The following is a 17,727-nucleotide window of genomic DNA, read 5'->3' on the forward strand; positions in this document are numbered from 1 at the left end:
CTTGCATCACTTTAACCCTTACTGTGCATCTTACAGTAACTTTAACCCTTAATGTGTATCTTGCATCACTTTAACCCTTACTGTGCATCTTACAGTAACTTTAACCCTTACTGTGCAATTCACAGTAATTTATCCCATGGTGGCTGCTTTGCAGCTCACAGCACCCCTTGCTTTGTGGCACTTTAACCCTGGTTTAATTCTGTTTAATCTCTCGCTTTGCCTTATCCTTTTAGCCCATCCCATCAGAATGATGATATATATTTTTTTTTTCAAGACACAAATCATGTCCTATAGATATAGACTGTAAGCTTCTTTGAGCAGGGTCCTCTTCAACCTATCGTTCCTGTAAGTTTTCTTGTAATTGTCCTTATTATAATTACATCCCCCCTCTCATAATATTGTAAAGCGTTACGGAATCTGTTGGTGCTATATAAATGGCGATAATAATAATAATAATAATAATAATAATAATAATGTACATGTTAATGCACAGATAATGAAAAGCCTTGACCCGCAGTATATAGAATATTATATTATACTTCAGGACTCCTCAGTGAATAATGACCTGATTTCCTTCCTGCAGCATTTAAATGCTACATACTGCAGGGGAGCACTTTTCATGCACTGTCCATCAATATGTGTATATAATATGTGTCCAGGAAAACATGGAGGCTCTGGTTTCCCAGTATATATATATATATATATATATATATATATATATATATATATATATATATATATATATATATATATATATATATATATATTTATATATATATATATATATATATATATAAAGCACATGGAAGCAACTAGCTGTTCACCAGTTACCACTGGGGTCACAGGAGGTTCTGATGCAGCCTTGTCTTTAAATAATAGAACTGCTCATAGACCCTGAGGGCTTGACTAAATCATGACCTATTGTTTTATGTGATGCTAATACTTTTAGAAGCAATGAACTAGAATTGGCTGTTTTTTTTTAAATATGTATTAATTTCCTGATATAAAATGATTTTAAAAATAATCAAATAAATAAATAAATAAGCACGGTCCCTTTTAAAGGCGTGCCGAAGCGCCACGAAGCCACGCCCCTGAGTTCGATGGACGGGTTAGCGTTCCAAGCGGAGGGCGCATGCGTGTTCCTCCTTGCTCGATGTAGCCGATCGTTCGAGCGCCGAGTTGATCGAACGCAATGCTGGTTTATGGTGAGTGAGAGAGCCTGTTGGATGCTGTGGGTCTGACATGGAGGTCTGCAGGCTGCTGGGAGCAGGACTGAGAGGTAATACATTGTATCCAGTGCTGCATGGGGGCCTGATACAGAGTAACTGTCTGTGCCTGGCTTCTGAGTGGGTTACAGCCATAGAGGGTGTAATAACCTGTGAGATCCTAAAATCAGACCCTCCATTATTCTGGTTACATTGATAGAGGGTGTAATAATCTGTGAGCTCCTAGTATCAGACCCTCCATTAATCTGGTTACATTGATAGAGGGTGTAATAATCTGTGAGCTCCTAGTATCAGACCCTCCATTATTCTGGTTACATTGATAGAGGGTGTAATAACCTGTGAGATCCTAGTATCAGACCCTCCATTAATCTGGTTACATTGATAGAGGGTGTAATAATCTGTGAGCTCCTAGTATCACACCCTCCATTATTCTGGTTACATTGATAGAGGGTGTAATAATCTGTGAGCTCCTAGTATCACACCCTCCATTATTCTGGTTACATTGATAGAGGGTGTAATAATCTGTGAGCTCCTAGTATCAGACCCTCCATTAATCTGGTTACATTGATAGAGGGTGTAATAATCTGTGAGCTCCTAGTATCAGACCCTCCATTATTCTGGTTACAGATAGAGGGTGTAATAATCTGTGAGCTCCTAGTATCAGACCCTCCATTAATCTGGTTACATTGATAGAGGGTGTAATAATCTGTGAGATCCTAGTATCAGATCCCTCCATTATTCTGGTTACATTGATAGAGGGTGTAATAATCTGTGAGCTCCTAGTATCAGACCCTCCATTATTCTGGTTACATTGATAGAGGGTGTAATAATCTGTGAGCTCCTAGTATCAGATCATCCATTATTCTGGTTACATTGATAGAGGGTGTAATAATCTGTGAGCTCCTAGTATCAGACCCCTCCATTATTCTGGTTACGTTGATAGAGGGTGTAATAATCTGTGAGATCCTAGTATCAGACCCTCCATTATTCTGGTTACGTTGATAGAGGGTGTAATAATCTGTGAGCTCCTAGTATCAGACCCTCCATTAATCTGGTTACATTGATAGAGGGTGTAATAATCTGTGAGCTCCTAGTATCAGACCCCTCCATTATTCTGGTTACATTGATAGAGGGTGTAATAATCTGTGAGCTCCTAGTATCAGACCCTCCATTATTCTGGTTACATTGATAGAGGGTGTAATAATCTGTGAGCTCCTAGTATCAGACCCTCCATTATTCTGGTTACATTGATAGAGGGTGTAATAATCTGTGAGCTCCTAGTATCAGACCCTCCATTATTCTGGTTACATTGATAGAGGGTGTAATAATCTGTGAGCTCCTAGTATCAGATCCCTCCATTATTCTGGTTACATTGATAGAGGGTGTAATAATCTGTGAGCTCTTAGTATCAGACCCTCCATTATTCTGGTTACATTGATAGAGGGTTTAATAATCTGTGAGCTCCTAGTATCAGACCCCTCCATTATTCTGGTTACATTGATAGAGGGTGTAATAATCTGTGAGCTCCTAGTATCAGACCCTCCATTATTCTGGTTACATTGATAGAGGGTGTAATAATCTGTGAGCTCCTAGTATCAGACCCTCCATTATTCTGGTTACATTGATAGAGGGTGTAATAATCTGTGAGCTCCTAGTATCAGACCCTCCATTATTCTGGTTACATTGATAGAGGGTGTAATAATCTGTGAGCTCCTAGTATCAAACCCCTCCATTATTCTGGTTACATTAATAGAGGGTGTAATAATCTGTGAGATCCTAGTATCAGACCCTCCATTATTCTGGTTACATTGATAGAGGGTGTAATAATCTGTGAGATCCTAGTATCACACCCTCCATTATTCTGGTTATATTGATAGAGGGTGTAATAATCTGTGAGCTCCTAGTGTCAGACCCTCCATTATTCTGGTTACATTGATAGAGGGTGTAATAATCTGTGAGCTCCTAGTATCAGACCCTCCATTATTCTGGTTACATTGATAGAGGGTGTAATAATCTGTGAGCTCCTAGTATCAGACCCTCCATTATTCTGGTTATATTGATAGAGGGTGTAATAATCTGTGAGCTCCTAGTATCAGATCCCTTCATTAATCTGGTTACATTGATAGAGGGTGTAATAATCTGTGAGATCCTAGTATCAGACCCTCCATTAATCTGGTTACATTGATAGAGGGTGTAATAATCTGTGAGCTCCTAGTATCAGACCCTCCATTAATCTGGTTACATTGATAGAGGGTGTAATAATCTGTGAGCTCCTAGTATCAGACCCTCCATTATTCTGGTTATATTGATAGAGGGTGTAATAATCTGTGAGCTCCTAGTATCAGATCCCTTCATTAATCTGGTTATATTGATAGAGGGTGTAATAATCTGTGAGATCCTAGTATCAGACCCTCCATTAATCTGGTTACATTGATAGAGGGTGTAATAATCTGTGAGCTCCTAGTATCAGACCCCTCCATTATTCTGGTTACATTGATAGAGGGTGTAATAATCTGTGAGATCCTAATATCAGACCCCTCCATTATTCTGGTTACAGATAGAGGGTGTAATAATCTGTGAGCTCCTAGTATCAGACCCTCAATTATTCTGGTTACATTGATAGAGGGTGTAATAATCTGTGAGCTCCTAGTATCAGACCCTCCATTATTCTGGTTACATTGATAGAGGGTGTAATAATCTGTGAACTCCTAGTATCAGACCCTCCATTAATCTGGTTACATTGATAGAGGGTGTAATAATCTGTGAGCTCCTAGTATCAGACCCCTCCATTATTCTGGTTACATTGATAGAGGGTGTAATAATCTGTGAGATCCTAATATCAGACCCCTCCATTATTCTGGTTACAGATAGAGGGTGTAATAATCTGTGAGCTCCTAGTATCAGACCCCTCCATTATTCTGGTTACATTGATAGAGGTTGTAATAATCTGTGAGATCCTTCCTAATATCAGACCCCTCCATTATTCTGGTTACAGATAGAGGGTGTAATAATCTGTGAGCTCCTAGTATCAGACCCCTCCATTATTCTGGTTACAGATAGAGGGTGTAATAATCTGTGAGCTCCTAGTATCAGACCCCTCCATTATTCTGGTTATATTGATAGAGAGTGTAATAACCTGTGAGCTCCTAGTATCAGACCCTCCATTATTCTGGTTATATTGATAGAGAGTGTAATAACCTGTGAGCTCCTAGTATCAGACCCCTCCATTATTCTGGTTATATTGATAGAGAGTGTAATAACCTGTGAGCTCCTGGAATCCGATCCCTCAATCAATCTGGTTACATTGTATTGTGTTGTATCTATGTGGTCACAGTGGCCCCAGTACATTAAATAATAATTAGAATTATGGTGGAAATGGGTGCTATCTGGGTATTGTTGGCATTGGGCACAGTAATACATCCCCAGGACGTATTTGAAAACCAGAGTAATCTGAATGTACCTTTCCTGGTTAAATACTTTGTTGTTATTATTAATACAGGGAGGCAGGTTAGATGGTCACTGAGTGAGGGTAAACTGGTGTCAGTGGAATCATTGGGAAAGATTCTATATATGGAAGGAGTTGGTGTGATTGAGGGTGGGGTATGTGTGCCAGTGACAGGGCTAATATGGTAGTAATGGGGCAGTTTGGTCATATATTTATATAGTGCCAGGGCAGGTTGATCTGTGGGATACCGTTGTTAACAGTTTCTGCTTGGGGGACCAGCCATGGCAGAGAGATGGATCAGGCAGAGATAGGACATATCACAGGCACATACGGTCCTTCCTTTTTTTTTTTTTTTTTTTTTTTTTAGTGACCGGGTTTTTAAAGAATATCTGTGCACATACATTCACATGTGGTGGGAATGTCCCCAAGCACAATCCTTCTGGACAAGGATATACAACATGATTAAAATCATTTTTCATAGAGCATTTAAATCCCTGGATATATTTGCTTAGCAGGTCTATGGACGATTGGACAAGGAGGGAACAGAAGCTGTTCCATAAGATCACTTTAGCTGCCAGGAGAGCGATAGTGCAGACCTGGCTACAAACACAAATGCCACCGACACGGAGGGTCATATCCAACATAAAAGAGGTACATCTGATGGACGACCTAACCGCCCGACTAAAAGGGACCATGACCAACTTCGACAAACTGTGGGAACCTTGGCAGAATAGCGACCTCTCCGACGAAATGACATCCTTCCGACTCCCTGAAATAGGGGTAGCAACTAATTGAGGACCTCTCAGGGGACTCTGACTTGAGCTAGTGAACCCCGCACAATGCCATACTACTCAGGACTGACGTACCCCCCCTTTCCTCCCCATTCTTTTCCAGCTAACTCTCTACCTTTTCTCTTACTCTGTGTTCAGTTACCTTTTTCTCGTTTTCACTTTCACCATATCACAATATTAGCCACAAAGTACTACATAATGTACGACATCACACGCTACAGCATAGTGAGATAAATAATAAAAGCGAAAAGTGCACCGCCCTGGTGAATACAGAGCACGCCCTATTGAAGGGGGTAACCACGGGAACAACCTAGTTACATAAGGCACCCCTACCATACTGTACCAATGGAGAAGGTTGTCAAAGAGACGAATACACAGGACGAGTGGCTTAATACAGTTTAGCATATACTCTGATATTATATCTTCTATTAAGATTTATAAATGAAAAAAAACCTTGACGGGTAACTAGACAAGCACACCACTACTGTTATGCTGCAAATGTGAGGAGTTGTAAAATGTTTTACAGTGTTTCAATATATCGCAATTTTTTTAGGCTTTTGCATAAGCCATGTTGCCTATGTTATTTAACTACCCTTGTCAAGATGAATTAAAAAAAAAAAAGAATATCTGTGGCTACTAGGCCAGCCCAGTATATTCAATTCACTCTCCCCTTTTCTGAACTTCTATAAGTAACAGCTATTTCTCACCCAATTCTGCTCCTCTGATGGTGTTGCATGCAGATGCTGCACCGACCCATAAGCTTTTGCTTAGCAAGGGATAAACAGTTAATTATTGTTATGATTATTGGCATTTCTATAGCGCCAACTTATTCAGCAGCGCATTACAATATTAGAGTTCATGTACATGAAGACACAAATCCTCTCTGCAAAGTAACATAATCAGCGGTGTGTCCTTTTTTTGACTTGCAGAATAGCTATATGTCTGATTAGTTCTAACTGCTGGTCAGATTCTCACAGCAATTCCGCTTTCAGGTTTAATGTTCAGTACTCCTGCTCTGAAACCACCTGTAATAACCCTACAAAGCACAGCTGGCATGGAGTGTAACTTTAAATTCTAACACTTTAGTACCAAGAAAAAAAAACGTGTTTTCTGGTGACGTCTGTGTGACCGCATGGATGGTAAAGTTTTAGGGGGGGGGGTTACATTATTGATGTAGGTTGGCACTGTTTATCATAGAAGGTTGTATTCTGATTGAGCAGACATGACTTCGAACCTCCCTCCTGAAGTCCATCTCCTCCAGACTACGTTCTGACATCCACATGATACGCAGAATACGGCCGTCAGATTATTTGTAGACCTGCTGCGGTTTCTGTTGCTTTTATTAGTTGATGATTTCATTACACCTGCATCTGGAAAGAGCTGCTCATTTGTGGTTTAGAAAAAAAGGTTACGTTATCCGCTCTCTTAAAATAACATATCTGATTACAACTCAAAGAGGACAGTCTTCTTCTTAAAATAACCATTTCTTTTTAACTCTTGCATGTCGAGGGGGTCATGCATCCCACTGTCCTGCAATTTAGCCATGATTCTATCACCACCAAAGATTTCATCTTGTAGGGATGTTAAGCGATTAAAACGCAGATGTTAAATGGAGTATGGGTAGCGTGAAATAGAAAGTGATCTAGTAACTTTTATTGGATATCCAGAACTCGGCATGTCACGAAAAGACATGAATGATTAGATTGTTCAGTAGCTTCATTCATGTTTGACGTTAAAATGGGAAAATCTGATGCACGTTGAAGAACTGGTGTGTTGCCTAGCTTTGTATCTCTGTACTGATAATATCCCTTACCTCCAGGGCAGTCTACTGTCATCTCTCAGGGGAAATCCATTGTACATTAGACAGCCAATGGCGGTACATTAGAAAGCCAATATTAGTACTGTGCCCCAAGTACTGAGCTGCAGGGACTACTTTGTTTTATGGTAAGTCTAGGGTTGACAAAAGGTGGAGTTCCACCATTCGCTTTGGAATTCAGACATCGATCTATAGAGGCATCTGCACAGAATGAAGATGGTGGCGGCCACGAGGGACAGCTTCAGGTAAGTACAACTACCTTCCCCTACACCCTGTGAACACCAGACCATAAGTGGAGATGGGATGGCACTTTCTGAGTGTTTGCAGAGTATGACATATCCGCCTTAACCTTTTGACTGGCCAAATTGTGACTCTATGTCCACTCTTCCCATGCAATGTTCTCTCAGGCAGTGCTTGGGCCGAGATGGATTATGTTATAGGGGGTTTTTGTTTTCATTGGTTTATTTAGTGCTATGATTTCCAGAGAACCGACTACTCTTGTTTAACAGCTAATATGACTTCCAGTTGAATTGGATATTTCTCTGGTTAAATAATAATTTGGTGACCACTTGGTGTTAATAAGTTCCAGAGTTCTAGTAGGCGTAATTTTCTGCTTGGGTGATTTTTAAGCCAGTGTGTTCTTTGACCTTGTAATGTGTGCATTAAAGTGGCTCTGTCCTGTCTGCGACACAACTGCTTATATTTTGGCAGCTGGGGAATAAGCTGAAGGTAGATGGATATACTTACCTGAACGTCTCCCTTGTAGGCTCCGCCATCTTTGTCTCCATGTTTTGTCAACTTAGATTTTGACCATAAGACCAAGTAGTCCCTATATTTACAAAGCTCCTAATTTTAATGATATTCCAACTTTATCAGTACAAGTATTTCGTTGAGAAACCACAAACAATTTTTTAAATACTCAAAATTGACACAGTAGTGGTAGAGCAGCTTTAACTAGTTAGCAGAGTTTGTTGAGATATAGATTTTTGATTTTAACAACCCCAATTTAAGATTATTTATTTATTTTTAGAAAACTTTCACAAGTAGGTAGTTTAATGTCATGACTTGATATAACACAGATTTTGTTTTTAATCTTCAAAGCCTTTACGTCAAACATAAATCTTGATATTCCGGGGGGGCGGAGCCTGACAGCCGAACAGAGCGGTCTCACAGTGGATAAGCTCCTGGTTAAAACGCCTAAAATCGATTAAAAATACCGCAATTCTCTGCATACAGCCTGATTTCCAGCCCCAACAACTGGGATACACAATAGAGAACCAGCCGAACTGAAGCCCTGATCTATTCTGGCGACGGCATCCAGAGGTTGGACCCGAGGCCTACCTGCGGCCTACTCAGAGGACCTGGGGGAAATGGCCGATCCCCCGGCCAACAGAGGCCCTTTTAGCCGGAGGTCTGGCGGTAAGGTTAGACCGATTACTGAGGGATTTCTGGGCCAAAATATACAGCCGCGGAGGTCAACCCGGCACCAGTCCCAAGAGACCCCACACAGAACCCTGCAATGCCGACAAGGGCTCTGAGAGGGACCTGGAAAGCGGGAAGATGGAGGCGGGGAACCCGAAGCAAGCTCCAGATCCCCAGCTACCGGCCACGGGTGAGTCACCCGAAGCATACACGGGGGCTCACCCCGGGACTTCACCCGCATCGCCCCCTCCTTAACCATACAATCCCGGCAGGGAGAGGACACCTAACCGGAGAGGGCCCCACACTTACGGACGGAACTCCCCCCGGAACAGCTCCACTCCAGATCCTTGGACCCACACGGGACTTACTGATACCCATCACCATAAAGCATTGAGAGAACCAGCAACTGACAGGTGCCGGCTCAACGCTCGCAGAGCAGGGACACTCGCTCCAACTATAACCCCAATGGCCACTACTGGTGGTTCGAGCACCAATACGACACTGCAAACAGGGGATGACCCACCAAGGGGGCTCACATGCCAACAAGCCTACGCGGAGTGGACGATCTGCACATACTGTGAGCCAGTCCCCACCAAAGCACAGAGCCATGGAGACAACCTGGGAGAACCACTCTGCCCTGCAAATAGGTCTGGACTTAGCCTTCTGGCAACGGGCATAGGTTGAGAGGAAGAGATACAGGGGGACACAAGATACGCCAGTGCAATAGCATGTTGCTCCCTCTCATACACAGCACTGCAATCTAGCTAATACATGTGATTTAACCTATTGTTTATGCCTGTTCTAACAGGTCCCCTATGCCACCTGACCCCCCCAGCATTTAATATTCAGCTACCGAAACACCAGGTGGCTTCTTTCCCCTAGGCGATGTCTGTAACCATGTCTACCCGGCCTGTATCGTATGGTATTGTATTGTCTTAGCATATAATCTGAGGGTCAGTGTGGCTCTTACATGGTTGGTCAACTATTGCGACGTGCCATGCCCAGCTATGTTGCCTTTCATGGTCCTAGATGTACCACCTAATCCTGTGTTACGGGCTTGCCCCCCTACCAGGCTTCACATGACTCTCAAGCATACGGGACACCTTAACTAACCAGACCAGTGGACGAGCTTTTACAGCTGCGCACGCCATGTCCCACACCACACTAGTGTCCACTCTTGTCAATCTCACACAAAAGCTAAATCTAGCCTGTATAACCCAGCATGTATATTAATCTATAGTAAACATCTATGCCTATCTAGCCTGACCACACAATGTTCCTCAAAACACAAAAAGCCTGCGTATTCATTGTATGTTTAATCTTCACATGTCGACCTCCAATAGGCACTTCTCTTATAAGCAATCTGACCTAGACATGTTTGTTTAACCTGTTCACTGTATACTTTAAAAATGTGCAGAATTATCGCTTGCCACGTACAGATTCAACTGTTTGTGTTACCACGCTTGTCGCTGCTGTCGTGGCACGGCAAGTTAAAATGTATTCTATTATTTGCACAACAAAAATAAAGAATTAAAAAAAAAAAAATCTTGATATTCCTCTTTTTACATGGTTACGTAGTAATGTAGGTAAAAAAAAAAAAAACAATCAGGTCGGTCAACAATATGCAAAAGAAAGCGTTTCCTTTCACAGTTTTTCAATTTATGATCATCTGAATATAAAGTGTGAAGCCACATTGTCACTTTTGAGATTTTCATGAAGATCGAATCAAAGATAAAAACTGTGTTGGAGTTATACTGAGATTCCACTGTAACAAACATATATACAATGTAGAAAGTATAGACTATCACTTGTCTAATATAGGGCTCTATTTTTAGTAAAACACGGTTCGACAAATCCTAGGTGCCAGGTCAGCATAACAATAAAGAATTTTGTCCTGGTGCCCGTATTTGTCAGCCTGTTCCCTCCATCACCGTGAAGCTATCTCCACGCTGGGAGGAAGTGAACGGACGGCTACTCTCACCTCCTGCCCCCATTCCGCAAAGCGGGACTTCTGCCCGCCCCATGCCACAAAGCCGTCCACCCACCCATTCCCATGCGCAATCTCAGCACCGGGAGGAAACCGTTCCATTCACTTCCTCCTGGCTTGCATGGAGATACAGGAGATGGGGAATGTCATGTGTGTATGTCTGTATGTTTATTTGTGTGTTTCTGTGTGTGTGTATCCATTTGAGTGTATCAAATAAAAAATATTGTGTGAGATATTGTGTGATTTGTGAGAGAATAGGTGTGTTCATATATGTCTGTCAGTGTGTTAGTCTGTGTGTGTCTGTCCAGGTGTTTGTCAGTGAATGTGTTTGTTTAGGTCACCAACCCCTTCCGATTGTATGGTGGTTTTACTCACCTTTTTTCCACCGTTGTGCCTTTCTCGCCGCAAATGGCCCACATCCATAGCTGAGATTATCAGTCTTGGTTATCTCAGCCAATCCAATGCTTTCCCATAGGAAAGCATTGGGAGCTATTGAGCAGGAGTTGCAAAATGTGGCACAATCAGCATCTCGTGATAGAGATGCATTAAATCAATGCATCTCTATGGAAAAATGTTCAGTGCCTCCTTGCAGATCATAGAGACGCTGAATGTGGGTAGATAGTAGACATTTTAGTGGCCATTTGAATAACGGCCACTAGAGTTGTTACTAGACAGAAATGTAAACTCTGCCTTTACTCTAAAAATGCAATGTTTACATTGAAAACCCTTCAGGGACAGGCTATAGACATCATGACAACTGCATTAAGCTGTTTTGGTTCTGGTGACTATAGTGTCCCTTTAAAGTTCATTATTGGTACGTCTATTGGGTTTGAACAAACTTTTTTGAACAAGTCTGAGAATATTTTTGGTCAGTATAATGAAACTGTCAAACCACACAGATCCTCTTCACGTCTGAATATAGGTCATAATGTAACTTATACAGGAAGGAAATTAGACCTGTAATTTAAACCATTTTCAGTAAGATTTTTATTTTTAAGGGACAATATATGCACCAAAACAACTTTTGCTTAAATATTCTCCAGTATTGGTCAATTAAATCGATACCTGTCGCTTGTACATTGGATATAACCTTCTGCATGGTGTAGGGCTCCACTAATGATCTCAAACCATGAGGATCTGCAAAAATCACTGAAGGTATTATGGCTATTTACTAGAAGGTAAGTTGAAAAAAAACAAAACTTAAAAATAAATAAATAAATATATATATATATATATAAATATATATATATATATATATATATATATATATATAATATATTTATTTTTGTGTGTGCAAAATAGACAAAAATAGTACAGTCTAAACCGTACTACATCCACCCTTCTCTATTCCAAACGTGTCTAATTTGGGCCAAATTTTGCTGTCTGTCAGGATTTAATAACTGGAAATGGTTATGAACTGACCTGGAAATTTAACATTTTGGGCCAAAGTAGGTGAGAGAGATTTTTATTTGTACTAGTTTGGACAAGAATTTACAATCTCCTGATTAATTCTTAAAATTCTGTTTAGTAAACAAACCCGAGATGTTTTTAATTTCAGAATAACTTCCCTTCGAGTCCCAGAGAGTCCCGTGACTAGTCCGATACATCCATACCTCCTAACATGTTCGAACTGGTGCTGTCACAGATGCAATCTTTCTTAAAAGCCATACAGTTCAATATCTAAATAAGGCAACATAGGCATTACTTTGTTTCATGTCTGCTTCTGAAAATGGTAGATTTTTGGATTACAAAAACAATGTAAGACAAGAAAATTGCAAATTGTAGGTCGAAATAGCTGAATTTAACAATTTTGTGCCTTAAAATTGCTGCTATTCTGTCAATTTCCCACAATTCCCGGTTAGTGAATACCACCACTTATGCTTTTCATGTTTGTTTAATTTGTAACAAATAATATGAATACATTTGGAATACGTCCCCTGACTTGTATTATTTATGGTAAGATAGGCAAGGCATGGAGTACATGTACCTTTTCACACCCTCTGTCTCGCAGTGTGTTTTGTCATTTTCAGTGTTCTGTTTGTGCTGGCTGACTGGTGTCATTGTGTTGTGTGAGCACAGCTGTGATGGCTCCTGTTTACACACAGCTCAGTGTTTGTGACATGGATGAGACAGAGAGTGTCTCTCTCGGCTTGCACTCATATGTTGCCTGGCCGTGTACAAATATTGGGCAAGCTGCATAATGCTTTATTTTTTCAATATGTTCTTAGACCCAGTAGAAGTCTGTCTGTCTGTGTGTTTTTATTTTATTTTTTTAGAAGCCACCTACGTGCCAATGTTTCTGGTGTTGCCAAGTAAATATTCAGATAGGTTCACCTCGGTTTTAGGTGAGGGTATTGTTAGCAGCTCTGGAAAGTTTATTTTTATAAAGATTAGTTCAATACAAAATTCTCATTAGTTTATTACTCAGTGTTTTCTGAAAATGCACTTTTTAAAAAAAAAAAATTGTTAGTAAGGAGTCACAATATTTGAATTACATTGCAATGTTTACATTCTTAGATAACTTACTCAATTAAAAAAAAATACATGCTTGAACCAGTCTGTGTTGCAACAACCAATCCAAACCTGGACATTTCGTAAACATGCTGATTATCTGATAATCTCTGTGTTTCATTTTCCAAATTTTACAAGTAAAAAATGACTATGCACTCACAAAATATGTTACAATTCACAGTTATAGGCAGGGTTATATAATGGTGCAAAAAAAAAATCAAATCTGATAAGCGAACTATATTACAACAAAATAAATAGTAAATATATAGAATTTAATTTATTACAAGGATACTTCAAGCATGAAAAATATATTTTCCTTGAATATATTATGGTGCATGTAGGACCCTAGGTTCTGCCTCCCAGCTTACAACGGCAGTGCTTAGCAAAAATCACTGCAGCTATAAGCACCCAAGGATGCAGTACCTCCATACGTAATTATACTAATTTTATATTTATTTATTGAAAATATTTTTAAAAAATTATAATTAAAAAGATTATTAAATTAATAGCAAAGGAGCCTCATGATTGACTGAGTCACTTCCTGGTCGAGGCAAAGTTCACTGTGATCGCCGCAAAGCTTCAGGATGGATGTAAATTCAAGAATGGCATCCTCGTTTTTTTTTTAAATGAAAAACATTTGCATATATTTAGAATGCGTTATCTGTATAGCTCAAGGAAGAAAATAGATTAACTAATGCCTTGAGTGTTCCTATAAAGAGTTGTATTTTTTTTAAATTACAATAATAATAAAAAAAATACAAATTTCATTGTAGTTCAATGTGAAATAGATGAAAACCAGAATGGAGGAATAGACGCCAAAAATCGATTTTTAGTTCTGCACGCGGTCTTCTCACAAGACGCAGCCACGGAAATGATAGGATGGATGTATACTAAACAAACTGAAAACTTCAAAGTGTCTTGGACTCCACAATGGACAGCATGAACATCTATGCTAAATAATATAAATGTCATTAGAAATATGTTTCCATGTTACATTTTTATTTGATTTCCGTCCACGCACCTACTTTCTCCCTGTATGTCCGGTTATTAGAACTGTAAAGGATTAACTAGGAATCGGATGCAGGGTTACAACAAAACATGAAAACTCTAGAACACAAAGTTTTTGTTAATATCCTAAGCGTCCAGGTCTAATCTCCCAGTCCGTGGTTCAGATTTAGAGTCACTAACTGCCCTGAGAAAATATCGGAGGTTAATGTCCCTCACCCAGGAGCTTTGTTTGTAGTGGGGAGGTTTAAAAAAAATAAAAGGTCTCACAGACACAGAGGAGCCTGATTAAGCTGTTAGGAGGAAGGCTGTACACTGTATGACATGTATATTTGGTGATTACCCAGCAGATGCTGAAAGCGGCGGCCTGTGATCTTATTAGTGACAATGGATTGTGCAGCACTGAATAAATGTACTACCTCGGAAAACGCAGCCCTTCCTATAGTTCAGTGATGGCTAAAGTTTGGGGTCAGAGCTTCTCATGATGCTTGGCCACTCAGCAGGAATATACCCAACTAACGTGGTACAAAAAGTTAGCATTCTTGGCATATAAACAATGCTCTCTGCAGGGTAATGCATTCATTTTCAATATGTTTTACACTATAATACTATAATGTTTGGTAATAAGGGCACATCTCGGCGTAAGATAGATTCTGTATCCAGTGCAATACTGTAATCAATATTTGTCCACATGCTGAAGGTGCTGTACTCCCTCCCATCTCCTCTGGTTCTGGTGCGGAGAGTACCTCTGGTTTTGGTTCTGGTGGAGTCTGGAGAGAGTACCTCTGGTTTTCGTTCTGGTGGAGTCTGGAGAGAGTACCCCTGGTTTTGGTTCTGGTGCCCTGGTCCCACTGCCTCTCTGTAGTTTGGCTAATACCATCTTTCCCCTGAAAAACTCACTAGATTAGCCGCCTAGCGACTTGGGCTTATTTTCGGGGTAGGGCTTATATTACGAGCATCCCCCGAAAATATGAAACATAAAAGCTAGGGCTTATTTTCGTGGATACCCAGTAGCAGTTACTTGAAAATCTCTGCAGCTATAAGGCTGCTTCCAGGACATGCACTATCAAAGCAGGAATTTCATTTCTTCCATTGTCATCCACAATCCATTTAAATTTTGGGTGCAGCAGACATGCACCTCTACCTCCTTAAGCCATACAGGGCAGAGGAGGGATCAGTGGTTTGAGATAAACAACTATGATGTAGCCACAATATGGCTGCTCTCTGCTCATGCATTCATTCCACTCTTCCTGTATGGAACTGAGATCAGGGGCTGAACAGTTTATTCCATACTAGACAGGATTTATTAGATAAGAACAGCTCCCTGATTGCTCTGGGATTGGTCTAGCTGTGTTTTTTTTTTTTTTTTTTTTTTTATGTATGAAGTCTATGTGATCGAACTGAAATTCTGCCAGTTTGCAGAGACATTCACCCTAATTTATCTTTTAAGAGCCATAGTCCTGCTATCTGGTATTCCCACTGATCTTCACCTGACGCAACCCACACTCCAATCCATCCAGTGACCGAACCTCACAGGGAAAGTCACGAGTTTCCTAGCGATCACTATCACTCCACGAAGGAGGCTGAGAGGGGGAGCTAGCTGGGGATATAAAATGTGTGGGGATTCTTTGTGTCTTTTTTTTTTTTTATGTTTTGGGGTACGTTGTAATGACGCCCTGCTATCTGAGAGATCATGAACTTGGTGGTCACTGATCTAGGTATTTCACAGATTCACAGGAACCAGGGTGGGATGTACATTGTTCAAGCCATGGGCCCCTTGTTGGGGTTGTGTGTGCCTCGTTCCATTCTTATTCAGCTTTCACTAAGTCTCGGCTAGTGTTTGCGTGAGATGGCTATAACTGCTATAATCACTCATGTATCCCGTGCTGAAAGGGACCCTTGATAGAGACACTCAAGCTGAGTGCTGTGCTCTGTCGCGGTAGAGTGCAATGAAATGGGGTCACTTCATTCCCCACAGTGTCTCTTTAATTTCTATTTGTTTCTCATGCAGTCTCGGGCTGTAGAAGTTGATACAGTGTCGCTCCTTTCAGGTGCCTGTTGCCTTGGCAGCCATAGCTGTGTATCCCTGCCTAAGGCAACAGTCTATCACCTCCATCCGCAGAATGCGAAAACGATGTGTTACCATGGCAACGATATTGCAACAAATACGTGACCTTTCAAGTGGTATATAAAGGTGCAATAAAGTAGTGATTATTTATAACTCATTTTTAGATTCTCTAACAGAGATTTTAAACAAATTATCTCTACCTTTTTTATGACTGTGTTACCCTACCGCATGGAACAGTACTTTCCAGCCCAGTCCTGATGCCCAAGATTTCAGTACCGCCATCGGAACAAGTATTTTCAGATTGATTTCCCCAAAATTTCACTCAATAGCAACTCAAATGGTTTAGCAATGCATTCATTGGAAACATACAAAGCCTAACAAATTAAATTGCGCCATAAGTGAAGTTGTTGAAAATGTGAAACATGTTGACTCAAATCATTAGCTTAATTTATTCTTTGTTCATCATTTTATTTACTTACTTGGATGTTTCACTTCCCTTTAGGTTACAGTTCCAAGGATGGTCTTCCCGTTTTAAGATGAGCCGCATCTGCTTAGTAAAACGTGCATCTTTAAGTGGATTGGATAAAAGAATAGAGTTCCAGTCTGCCTTTGGCATAGCCGCTACCTAATGACGGAGTGACCGAGCCGTATGTATATAAAATCTTTTCTTTGATTCTCCCTCGCTTCTGTTATATGCAAAACCTGCTAAATGTGATATTCCACTTACTCTGCTAAACTACAACCGAAAATATAATTGAAAAGTTAATTCCTATGACTATCGAAAATCGTTATCTTTTTATTATCTATGTAAATGTTTGCATTATTTGTAATTTTGTTTGGACAGACTAACCCGTGATACCAGGAGATCACTTGTAGGTTTAATGGAATACTCGGAGTAACAGAACTCCGAGTTTGGCTTTTGTTTTGTTTGACACAATCCCACTTCGGCTGCTTTGGGAATTGGTCAGTGTATTGCGAACTTAAGATCTATTTAGTTCTCTTAGTGTTTGTAATTATTAGAATAGATCTGAGAGGGCTCAAACTACTTGCAAGCACTGCATGTTCTCTCTGACAAGCAGTCACTCAGACTCAGCCTAAGTGCCATGTCCTAAAATAAACCTATTTTTAACACATTGGCCACTGTATTTTACACTGAACAACAAATGTTTTTGCGTTCCTTATTTTGGTTTCCATCATCTGTGTAGGTAACTGTATCAGCCATACAGGTATGTAGGTAGGCAAGTAATCGTGTTGGTAGTTCTAATTGTTGTGGTGAGCTTGCATACTCTGTTGATGTCTAATTTAAAAAACAAAAACACATGCTTTTTTGGGGGGTTAATTCAAAACTTCTTGGCTGTTAAACTGTCCCAAATGAAAATTGTTTGCACTAACATTTGGAAAGTGTAATGGTTATGTCATAACTCCATAACGTTCTGAACATGGGAAAATGCACATG

At 40.3% G+C, this 17,727-nt stretch overlaps 1 protein-coding gene across 1 annotated transcript in view; it reads left to right on the forward strand.

The window, feature by feature from the left end:
• Positions 1 to 1,173: 1,173 nt before the first annotated feature.
• The window catches only part of LARGE2 (LARGE xylosyl- and glucuronyltransferase 2), a 55,110-nt gene continuing 38,556 nt past the window's right edge, over positions 1,174 to 17,727 (forward strand). The window contains exons 1-2 of the mRNA XM_063438147.1: positions 1,174 to 1,279; positions 16,774 to 16,918. The gene's annotated coding sequence lies outside the window, so the exon portion shown is untranslated. The remainder of the gene's footprint in view (positions 1,280 to 16,773; positions 16,919 to 17,727) is intronic.

The sequence above is a fragment of the Pelobates fuscus genome, chromosome 12 (genome assembly GCF_036172605.1).
Source record: "Pelobates fuscus isolate aPelFus1 chromosome 12, aPelFus1.pri, whole genome shotgun sequence".
Lineage (NCBI taxonomy): Eukaryota > Metazoa > Chordata > Amphibia > Anura > Pelobatidae > Pelobates > Pelobates fuscus.